Genomic DNA, 12,535 nt, shown 5'->3' on the forward strand with positions numbered 1-12,535 from the left:
GTAAGGCCCTCCTGCCCTGCTCAGCCTGTGTCTCTACTTGCATCTGTTCCACGGGATGATGCATTTGTCAGGGGAGTGGGGAGGACATCTAAGCTGAAAACCTAATAAAACGTGTCCTAGAAGAGAGGAGGTGGCTTGACATGGGAGCCACGAGGCTAACGGGATGGGATGATGGGACGAATGACAGTACATTCGCACATACCTGGAACCCACACTAAGTTACTATTCCAGTGCTACACAGGCATTCTCCTGACCACCCGACTGAGGCTCCCACAGAAAGCCCCTGATCCTTTGCAGCCACATGGCGGGCACTTCCGCCTCCAAATGCATCAATGCCTAAATGATGTGGAACATGCCCCGTGTGGGAGCTGCCATGACCTCTAATTAACACAGGCAGGAGGGCTGGGTTCTCAGGGATTGCTGCTCTTACAACGTGCCACAGTCCCCTAGTCTGCAGTTCTGCTTTCCGTGTTTCAGTTACCTGCAGTAACCATGGTCCAAAAATATTAAATGGGAAATTCCAGGTAGTTTGAGAGAGAAAGAGAGAGAGAGGAGACACTATATCCACATTCACATAACTTTTATGATAGTATATTGTCATAATTGTTCTATTTTATTATCAATTATTGTTGTTAATCTCTTACTGTGCCTAACTTATAAATTAAACTTTATTATAGGGATGTGTGGATAGGAAAAAATAGAGTACACAGGGTGCTGTACTATCTGCGGTTTTAGGCATCCACGAGGGGTCCAAATAAGGGGAGGGCTACTGTGTTTCATAAACATATCAGCTCTCATCTGTTTTTATGTTGGGCTGCAACGTTCTCATGTATTTGGCTCCCCAAATAGGCCCTACTATAGAGCTGAATTCCAATCATTTTCTCTGGAGCAATGTATTAGTTTTCTGAGTCATCAGAACAAATTACCACAAACTTGGTGACTTAAAACAACAGAAGTTTATTCTCTCGGAGTTCTGAAGGCTAACCGTCTGACATCAAGGTGTCAGTGGGACCATACTCTCTCTGAAGGCTCCAGGGAGGGTCCTTCCTGCCTGTTCCAGCTTCTGGTGGCTCCTGGTGGTCCTTGGCTTGTGGCCACAAAATTCCGATATTCGCTTCCATCTGCACACAACCTTCTCCCTCTCTCTGTGTCTCTTTTTAGGGCATTTGTCATGATATTGGACTTTTCCTTCACCTCCAAACATATCTCTGTGCCTTTAGTGATGAGTCCCACTCCCCAACCTCCAACACATGGAAAACACTGATCTGTTTTCTACTTCTATGCTTTTGCCTTTTCTAGATTGTCTCATAAATGGAATATAGAGTATGCAGCCCTTTGTGCCCACGTGTTTTTCACTTAGCCTAAGACTATGGAGATTCAAACACGTTGTGGCCTATATCAGCGATTTGTACATTTTTTATTACACACATTCTATGGATGTTCTACAATGTTTATCAATCACTTGTTGGTGGACACTTGGATTTTTTCATGTTTTGGCTACAATAATAAAATTACTAGGAAGATATAGAAACACAGTTTTATGTGCACATATGGTTTTATTGGGGGAATACCTAGGAGTGGAATGTTTAGATCTTATGTATGTTGAATTTCTTAAGATACTGCCAAACTTTTGACCAAAATGGCTGTGCCATTTCCATCCCACCAGCAATGTAAGAGAGTTCTGATTGCTCTAAATCCTTGACACCACATGGCATTGTCAGTGTTTTAAATTTTAACCATTCGTGGTTTAATTTACATTTTCCTAATGACTCAACATGGTAAGAATCTTTTCATATATTTGTTTGCTATTTATATATATTCTTTGGCAAAATGTTTGTCCAAATCTTTTGTCCAATTTAAAAATTAGATTGTTTCCTAATTACTGAATCAAGTGTGTGTGTGTGTGTGAGAGAGAGAGAGAGAGAGAGAGCTGGCTAGAAATACTTTACTGAATATGTGTTTTTGAAACATTTCTCCCCAACCTGTGACTTACCTTTTTATTTTCTTTTGAAGTGTGAAAGTTTTTAATGTTGATCAAATCTAACATACATTATTATTCTTTTACAGTTTGTGCTTTCTGTGTTCTATTTAATATCCTGGACTTTTCGAAAGTTACAAATATTTTTTTCCTATGTTTTCTTCTAAGGTTTTACAGTTGTTGCTGTTATGATTAGGTCTGTTATTCGTTTTGAGCTGACCTTTTGCAGTATGAGTTAAGGACCAAGTTTATTTATTTTTTTATCTGGATGACCGAGTGTTTTAGCACCAGTCGTTGAAAAGTTCATCCTCTTCCCCAATGAGTTGCTCTAGTATCTTGTTGAAAATGTACATATGGTTTATTTCTCAACATTTCTTCTGATTCATTGTTCAGTATGTCTACATTTATGCCAATGCTGTCTTGACTACTGCAACTTTATATATAGTAAATTTTTAAATCAAATAGTGTGGGGAATTCAATTTTGTTCTTTTTCAAAATTGTTGTGTCTCTTCCAGGTTATTTGCATTTTCATATAAATTTAAGAATCAGCTTCTCAACTTTACAAAACATCTTGTCATATTTTGATTGAAGTTACATTGAATTGTAGATTAGCTTCTAGACGATTGACTTCTTATCAATTTTGAGTCTTCTGATCTATGAACATGGTATACATCTCCATTTATTGAGGTCTTTATTTTGCTCAGTGATGGTGCTTTCAGTGCACAGATCTTATATATGTTTTATTAAATTTACCTTTATACATCACATATTTTCATGACCTGTACATGGAACTAATTTCTACACCCAAGTTTTCATTGCTAGTATATAAAATTCAATTGATTTAGGTTACATTGTCATTGTATCCTGCAGCCTTAGTTAGTAGATTCATTAAGATTTTCTAAATACAACATCATTCTGTGTTGTTTGGTGGTAATTTTGTTTGTTAGTTTTTCCCTTTTCCTTTAATAAGATTCATTGCTTTGGGACACAGGCCCTCAGTGTTCCTGAGGAGGTCAAGTGACTACTGCCCCTCCTACGAACTAGAAGCAGGGGAGTTAACAAGCATTCTGTTAGCAATCTCAATCACTGACTGTTCAAAGCAGAGCCCAGATCCTTGAAAGAGAAGTGAGCCTCTGCTCGCTTTCCCCATCCTACACCCAGTTTTCATGGTCGTAGTAGAGCAGGAGATGGGAGCAGAGCAGTACCACGTGGGAGTAGAACATCAACAGTGGGCAGAAAGAAGTGCAGTTCAGATCCTGTATTCATCCTGATTCTAGAAGGTAGGAAGGTGCAGGTGCTTTCTTGTACACTTTCTGAGGCCCTGCGTGTGTCAGACAGCATGGTCCCACCCTGCTGCTAGGCTCCCCACTCCTGTCTCAATCTCCATGCTCGTCTGGGAAGAGCAATTCGGGTTTCACAAAGTTGAGTCTGACAAAAGGTGCTGTGGCCTGGAGACAAACATGCAGGAAGGGAATGCTGTCAGCTTATCTGGAGGAAAGCCTGTGTTGTCCCAAATAATGGTACCACATGAATATGGGACCATAATGAATATTCTGATGTCAACACAGAAGGAATTTAGAAAGAAGGAATGAAGAAGTCACATGTGTCAGTTGTTAACCAAGCTGGAAAAAGAGAGGCTAATGATGACATTAACGGGTGTCCCAGTTACGTGTGCAGGGCTTGCTCATGGAGCAGCAGATTTCCACAGTGGGAACACAACGTCATGGCCGGCGTGCAGAGGAAGCAGGAGAGCTGGTGTCGACATTCTTCTTCGTAGATCTCATTTTAGTATTTATTTTATAGCATATGTAACATGGTAATGTAACAGTGTAGACACAAACACGACACACATACGCAGCCCAAGGTCCTCTGTGCAGCCCCCAGTACCTCTCCCCAGGGTCTTCCCAGTCAGTAGATGAATTTCCTCTGAGCTACTCAAGGCTCCATGGGGCACAGAAGGAGAGACTGCCAGGCCTCCCTAGGTTTAGGCACAGAACTGGTGCAGCGTCATCTCCAAAACATTATTTTGGATAAAATGAATCATAGGCCAGCACTGTGCAATGCTGGTGGGAGAACTACACAAATTGTGATTGTAGGGTGATGGGTTTGTCTGGGGCCTTCTTTGGAGATTAGCACCCACAGTTGTTATCACTTGGCATTAGGGAAAACGTGATGGATCGAGCCAGGGTACACTTCATGGGAGGTAAAATGACAGGCATACCTGTGCTATATACAACCATCTAATATAATATGGCTTCTGAAATGTGGCATGATTACCATAACTAAAGACCACATTTTAATGATCCAAACGAAAAACGAGTGAGGAGACCTTAGGTTGTCTTGGATTATCTGCTGTTATGTCGGAGCTCTTGTTACTTAGGTCACAAACAGTAGAACACAGATAATTCTTGTTAGGATTCTGTGTCTGGGCTAATTTTTCTCTCTCACTGATTTATGAAGGCTTTGGAATGTGCCCAGAGTGATCTGCTGCTGTTCAGCGTTTGTCCCATTTCTGGCTTGCGTCTGATTGCCACCTACTACCTTTTATGTCTATCTGTAAATGGCAGATATGGTTGAGCTAGATAAGCACCAGATCAGTTTTATTTGTCTAAGCTATAGTCCTCTTTGAGTAGATATGGGCACCTGCATAGTGTTCTTCCCAGGACAAGAGCTATCGACACTGTGACTGAGGATAGAAGCACTGAGGAAGGTTCTAGAAGCCGCATGCATGCCCGTCTCCTGTCTACCTGAAGGGCACACCATTTATGCACTCCTGTAGCAGCACTATACAATACTGGCAACTGAGTGAGTGGACGTCTTGTTTATGGAGGAGTAGACATACTGTGGTTCTTTTAGATTTCTATTGAAATGCTAGCTGGAACTAGATAATCAATGCAGTGGTCTTACCTTTCAGAAAGTTCCAGTTGAATGAAGATCTGAACTAATCATCCGATGTATTATGTTCTTTGTTCCATTGTTTTTTGCAGCTAGTAGGTATTTACTGAGACCTAGTAGGGGTCAGGCAGACATGTGGTGGGTACAGAATGGGGATCAGAGCAGACATGTTTCAGAGGGGAAGTAAAGTCAGCTGAGAGCATCTGAGACAGGATGGTAGTGTGATTCTGATGGACATCAAGGGTAAAGTGAAGAGCAGAGACTGAGATCGGACATGCAGGCCAGTGGTCAGCTCCAGAGAAACCAGCTGTCAGATGTTACGGGCTGGGGACTCCCACCCACTGGGTGAGGTGACTGGTGATACACAGACAGAGCCTCAGCTTTACGAGGAAAACTGGAAAACACTCACAAACAGAACCATACATTCATCCTCACAGAGCAGATGGAAGGGAGGTGCTTGGGGCTCGGGCAGGACAGGAGCCCCAGGAGGGATACCAGATCCCAGGCAAAAAGCAGCAAAGCAAGCACTGCTGGAGTAACTCAATGACCCTGTCCCAACAGGGATAGGACTTGGAAGGAGAGCAGGTGACAGGACCTGTGATGCCAGCTGGGACCTGTGATGCAGCTGCAAGAACAACACCTCTGCCCACTCTCGGGATGTGTTCAGACAGTGACTGACTGTGCGTGTGCTCCCTGCCACCTAGCCTGGAGAGCCTGGCTCCACACCAGTGGTCTGCTGCCCAGCCCCGGCACAACCTGGTACCAGAAATGTGCATTATCGACCGCTGCGGTGCCCGCTGCCTCATGCACTTGCACACCATACATCTTAGTTTTTGTGTTAGTTGCTCATGCTAATCCTGTGAGGTAATGGGAGAGAGCCAGACTGCAGCTCTCAGCAAACATATATGAAGCGTGGAGAAAAGGAAGGAGCCGTATGCTCACTGTAAACCAGCAGTGGCTTTGCTCACTGGTCATCCATGAGCTTCCCAGAGACTTCCCGCCCGAGAGGAGAGAGAAAATGAAAGCTGGCAATACCAGGCATGCCATGTTACAGGAAAGGCTGGTAAAACATCGTGATGCAGGGCTGGCTGGTGGGCATGTGCCGTGTGCGAGGAGGATGGTGGCCAAAGGATGCATATGGTTGTAGGGGTAAGGAAGTCATTTGGTTCAGTGCAGTGACAGCAGATCCTTCCTCAGAACACATCCACCAGAGGTCCAGGGTTTCCAGCGCAGCACAGCAGGGACGCACATCCTTGTGAGGCCCAAGAAGCTTTTTCCTTGGTTGTCATTTTCTTTCAGTGAGTGTGCCATCCTTCCTTCCTTTCCCATGGCATTCCCAAACATGTCACAGCAAGTAGGACAGTCACTGACCTACTTTCAACTACTTCTAACTCTTATATTAGAAAAATGTAGCTGTGACCTTCAGCGTCAAAACAAAGAGGGGAATTTGAGGTAAGTGTCTAGAGGGAGAAGGAAAATGTCCCATTTTCGTTTCCTGCATTTTCTGTTTACTTGATCTGTTCACTTTACATGAGCTGTTGAGCCGTGGCCTTTCTATCAGGCCGGTGTGTATGTGTGCTTCTCAAGAATAAACATGCGAGTAAGGTTTCTGCCCAACTCACAGCTCTCAGAACGCATTTGGTTCAGGATGTGTCTTGATGACCCTCTGACTTTGTGATTTCTTTAAAATAAGTGAAAAAAAAAGTCCTTTCTGTCAGTTGGATGGAATGCCATGTAGCCTGTGAACCTTTCCGTCCTTCCCCAGGTGCCTGGAGTGGGTTCTGTGTCTGGCTATTATCCCCAGGGCTGAGGGTGCCCACCTCCAATCACCTTCTCACTGTCAGGACTCATGCTCACCGGCAGCTGAGGTTCTGTCTGTCCTTCTGGAGCCGTGGAACGTTGATGTTCTCACCATCAATATGGCCAGATCTGTTTGGGGCACGTCCCCACCCCTGACCGCTTGCAGAACTAACTCCATCTTGGAAGAGTAGAGATGGTAGTTTCTTTGAGGGAAAACTTACCAGCATCTTAAATTTCAATGTGATTTTCAGACCAGTGTATTTTTTCCCAGTTCTTTTGATGGCACACATTACATGATCGATTATACCACAATGGCAGCAATCTTAAAGAGACTTGGGGAGAAAATTAAAAACAGAAAAAGCCTTCCATAACATGAGCAAAATGATCTGTCAGCAGAACTTGACAGTTACTTTGTGGCGTTTTTTGTTCATCAACAGGATATTGTGCCTTAGAAATCTGTCTTGCCTTGGCTGAGTTTTTGGCAGATATTACAGTAAATCAATGAACCTTCATTGGAGAAACTGTTTTAATTGAACTGGGGAACACAGGAAATACAAAGTTTGTAGGATATTGTAGACAGTGCATACCTTTCAGGCACCTGGTGATACTTACAAATATTTCCCTGCCTGGAGCCAAAACGCATGTATGCAAATGTGGGTAATACAGAGAATAATCACGCTAAAACAGGGCTGTCCATTTCCAAGTAGCACGTGGGGCTGGGGGAGGACTTTCTGAAATGAGTGCTAACCCACTTGCTTCCCCCAATTGCCTCCTGCCTGTGTTCCGGAAGCCTTTTAATAGGCCGTGTACAATAAGGCCCCTGGCTAACGAGACAGCCTCATCTCCAGCTTTGGGTGAAAGCTTTTAATAGGAGTGGTGCAAGGTGTTTTGTTTTGTTTTTTTTCACCCTTTTCATAGGGAGTTCTTTGGGCCTATTTATGAATGTCTATCCTGGGGTTTCAAGCCGTTTGCACATTTGCTAATTGTTCCTCTGTCTCCAGTATTTTTTAGCTTCAGATGTTTCATATACATCTGTTCTAACGAAAATCTCTCACATCAAATTGAAAGCCCCTCCAAATTATTTCCTAACATTTTCCCCCCTAATTGCCACTCTTTAGAAACCTGGATTTCCATTTGAAATATCTTTTTGTCTTGGCTATCTGTAGAAAATATCTTTTTCTGACATTGCAGAAACAACCAGTTTTAGTGCCAGTTATTAGGGGTGCTTAAGTAACTATAGGCTGGAAATATGAACCAACCTTTCTCCCTCCCTCCCTCCCTCCCTCCCTCCTTCCTTTACTTCCTTCCCTTTTTCTCCCTCTACCTTCTACTTCCTCTCCCTTCTCTATCTCCCTTCTCTAACTCTATCTGTCTGTCTGTCTGTCTGTCTGTCTGTCTGTCTGTCTATCTATCATCTATCTTCCTCGCATACTCCCATCCCCTCTTCCTTTCTCTCTTCTTTCTTTCCTCAAACACTGATTGAGGGTCGCTATGCTACGTCTCAGAACCTATTCCAAGCCCCAGGAATACAGCAGTGAACAAAACAAAAGAAGTGTCTTCATGGAGCTCACATTTTAAAGGAGGGAGAAAAACAATAAAAAATAAAAGACAATAAATGAACAAAAAAACAATAAACTGCATATATATATAACATACATGTATATATAGTATAGTAATATGTATGTGTATAGATGCTGGCATATATATCATATATAACATACAGTTATATGTAGAATAATTGTACATGTATGTGTATAGATAGCACATATAATGTATCATATATAACACACAGGGAAATATAGTATAGTTACTACATGCATGTGTATAGGTGACAGATGTATCATATATAACATACAGGGATATGTAGAATAACTGTCCATGTATGAGGTATGACAAGATCGTGAACTTGCCCCCATGTGCTTACACTGGCAGCACTGTACAAACAGCTCGGTAAGGTTTCATAACCCTGGTATATCAGTGCCTCACAGCTGTGTTCCTGTTGATGTGTGGTGGTGTCTTGCTGAGTGGCATTCTATTGTTGTTGCATGTTTTTGTGTGCAGTCGTGAGAATGTCTGAGCTTGAATTAGAGCAATGAACAAACATTAAATTTCTTGTTAAACTTGGCAAGAGTGGAAGTGAAATCACGGACATGTTAGTCCAAGTTTATGGGGATAATGCCATGAAGGAAATGCCAGTGTACAAATGTATTAAATGTTTTTCTGAGGGGAGAGACTGTGTCACTGGCGAAGAGAGGTCAGGGCAGCCAATAATGAGCAGACCTGACGAAAACATTGCAAAAATTGGTCAAATTGTGCGCCAGAATCATCAGCTGACTGTGAGAACCATAGCAGACAAAGTAAACACTGATAGAGAAACAGGAAAGTCTTAAGTGAAAATCTTGGCATGAGAAAGGTGTGTGCACAAATGATACTGAATGAGCTCACTGATGAACAAAAGCAAAGGAAAGTCGAAGTTTGCCAAGACCTTTTGGAGAAGCAAAATGATGTTTTGGGCCATGTTATCACTGGTGATGAAACATGGGTGTACCAATACGACCACAAAACAAAGTGTCTAAGTGCACGATGGAGGTCAGCTAATTCTCCACAACCAAAAAGGTTCCATCCGTCCAAATCAAGAGTCAAAACAATGTTGCTAACCTCTTTTGATATCAAAAGAGGGGATTATTCATTATGACTTTGTACCAACTGGATAAACAGTTAACCAAGTTTACTATTTGGAAGTGCTGAAAAGGCTCTGTGAAAAAAATTAGACAAACATGACCTGAACATTTTGCCAACAATTCATGGCTCTTGCATCACAACAATGCACCAGCTCACATGGCACTGTCTGTGAGGGAGATTTTAGCCAGTAAACAAATACCTTTATTAGAACACCCTCCCTACTCACCTAATCTGGCCCCCAGTGACTTCTTTCTTTACTCAAAGATAAAGGAAATATTGAAAGGAAGACATTTTGATGACATTCAGGACATCAAGGGTAATATGACGACAGCTCTGATGGCCATTCCAGAAAGAGTTCCAAAATTGCTTTGAAGAGTGGGCTAGGTGCTGGCATTGGTGCATAGCTTCCCAAGGGGTGTACTTCAAAGGTGACTGTAATGATATTCAGCAATGAGGTATGTAATACTTTTTCTAGGATGAGCTTGCAAACTTAACTGACAGACCTCGTATATGGTCATATGCTATTTTTTATTTATTAGTCATATGCTTTTAATGTGTGTTTATGGGTACATGCATTTATATTCCCAGAAAAATATTCCTGTAACCCAAACATTTTCTTATTTTTATTATTTTCTCATCTTATTTCCTTTCCCCCTCATTTTTTTATGTATAAGTCTTACCGACTCCTAAAAACTCTATTTATATGTTCCCTTTTCCATAAACTCTTTATTATCTATTAAGACGTTTTAGGTAGTAAATAGTGGAGAACACAACTCTCTCCCCCAAAATAGGGAAATAGGAATTTATTCATTTAAATCAAGAGTCAGCAAACTATGAGTCACAGTACAAATCTGGCCCATTGTATATTTTTGTGAAGCCCAAGAACTAAGACTTTTACATTTTTAAGTCATTGAAAAAAAAATCAAAAGAAGAACAATATTTTATGACTCATGAAAATTATTTGAAATTCAAATTTCAGTGTTTATAAATAAAATTTTATTGAAACACACACACACACACACACACACACACACACACACATTCTTTCATATATTTTCTATGGCTGCTGTCCCAGCACAAGGGCAGAACCAAATAATTGCAACAGATACCATGTAATATACAAAGTAAAAAATATTTGCTATCTGAATCTTTATAGAAAAAGGTTTTCTAGCCGTGGCTTAAATAACAGAGCAAATGCGCAGACCAGGTGGTAATGGGATCAGTGCACAATTTCACCCAGGGCTCAATTGATACTAGGACTGTTTCATTCTCTTTGTTTCTATGACTGTTTCCTCAGTAAGGTTTTCTCACATTTCCAAGATAACTGGGGACAAGTTTAGAGTTACATGTTCTTCATTTCCAATGTACAGAAAATAAATGACTTCATCCCACTGTTCCCAGAAAAATTCTGAGATTTTACCTAAGGCAGGTAACCTCCCCATCCCCCAACACATCCACACCTCAATCAACTCCTGTGTCCATGGGGGCCAGCAGCATGGCTTTGGCTGGACACGTACTCCACCCCTGGAGTCCTGGGAGTGGAATCTGGCTCCCCCACAAATGCCCAAGGCTTCTGTGTGAGAGTAAAAAGAATAGATGCATGGGAGGCAGCCATCAATGCTCTTTGTACCTTTTTGTTTGAATCTTGTCCAGCCTTTGAAATTCCAAAACACTTCTATATATTTCCTGTATAGAGATTGATCATTTCTCCTTTGAATTGTATTTTTATGCATGGTGATGCAACTTCTTACTAGACCACAAACTACTTGAGAGTAGTGGTCATATTATATCCAACTTCCTGTTTTCCGAATGTCAACTATAACCCTCTGTGCACAGCGGGCACTAAATGAATGCACCCTGGATGGAATGAAAAGAACATTCTTTACAGGCACTGGAATATTCCATGGACTCAGGGAAATCAGGACCTGAGCTAGAGCAGGAATCTCTATAATTTGTCTAAGACAAGAGTCAACATTAGAATCAGATTAAATGCAGTTAGCTGTTTTTAGTTGTCTCTAGAAAATGATTCAACATGGGTAGGGGCAGATGCTAAGTTTAAGCCCAGGGGAAAAGAAGAGACAGGTTGAAAATAAATCTATTGCCTTCCTCTGAAACAGCCATTCTCTCCCTACCAGAATCCTCATATATGTATTGATGTTCCAGAATATTCCTTATGGTTTTCTCCCTTTATTTTCTGAGTTTTATATTAGGGCAGTTAGATTGTCACATGTCAAACCTAAGTCTTCCTTCATTTATCAACAAGGAAACACATTAATTATTGGGGAGATGATAGGAAACAGCAATTTTGAAGTATAATTATTCATTTATTTAGGTTAATATATAGGACTGACTAAGGAAGTAAAAATGGTAAATTATATATTTAATCTTCACATTACCCAGGTAAGGGTCAAGGAGAACCTACGTCCTGATCAGCACAATGTCTATAATTGACTTTATTTCATCATAGACTGTGTGGTATTCTGCTTGGTTCCTTCATGATCCTGACTCATTGGCTTGCCTCCTGGGTGAAGCCATCGGCGCTTCCAATCTGCTGCTGCAGAAGCTCATGTCCCTGAGATATAAGAGAGTTGGGCCACGAGGCTCCATCCCTTCTCTTGGGGCCTCTTGTCCTCTCCTCTTCTATCCCAGGAAGTGGTCAGTCTTCAGAGACCAGCCCAAGAATCAGTATATCACAAGGTCCCTGATCTTTTCTTTTCTGAACAATTCTAGCATCTTCTCATATTCAGGTAATATGTTTGGAAAAGTGTAGCAGCAGGGCCTCATGAAGTAAAGTTACTTGGATTTCAGCAACATCTTTTGTTTATCACATATCAGTAACACGATAAAATATCTAGAGGAAACAGTAAAAGTATTACTGTCTATGAAATGTCAGTTTTGCTCTTTTTTCTTGAGAAAACATATTTTATTTTAATTTCCCGAAGCAGTTTCTGTTTTATTCAAAGACAATTGAGAATTACATCTATACACTAACTTCCACAGAACATTATCAAGTAGAGGTGTCTGTGCAAGATACATTTCACTAAAGGCCAGTCGTTATATTACAAACCACACAAAAATATCTTTCCCTCATAGATAAGTGGGCTAAAATACTATTTTGAATTGATCCTAAAATGGAATTCTTCCAATAGTATTTTATCACATAAAATCTTTGTAGGATTG

Source organism: Rhinolophus sinicus, linkage group LG03 (genome assembly GCF_036562045.2).
Source record: "Rhinolophus sinicus isolate RSC01 linkage group LG03, ASM3656204v1, whole genome shotgun sequence".
In the NCBI taxonomy this organism is placed as follows: domain Eukaryota; kingdom Metazoa; phylum Chordata; class Mammalia; order Chiroptera; family Rhinolophidae; genus Rhinolophus; species Rhinolophus sinicus.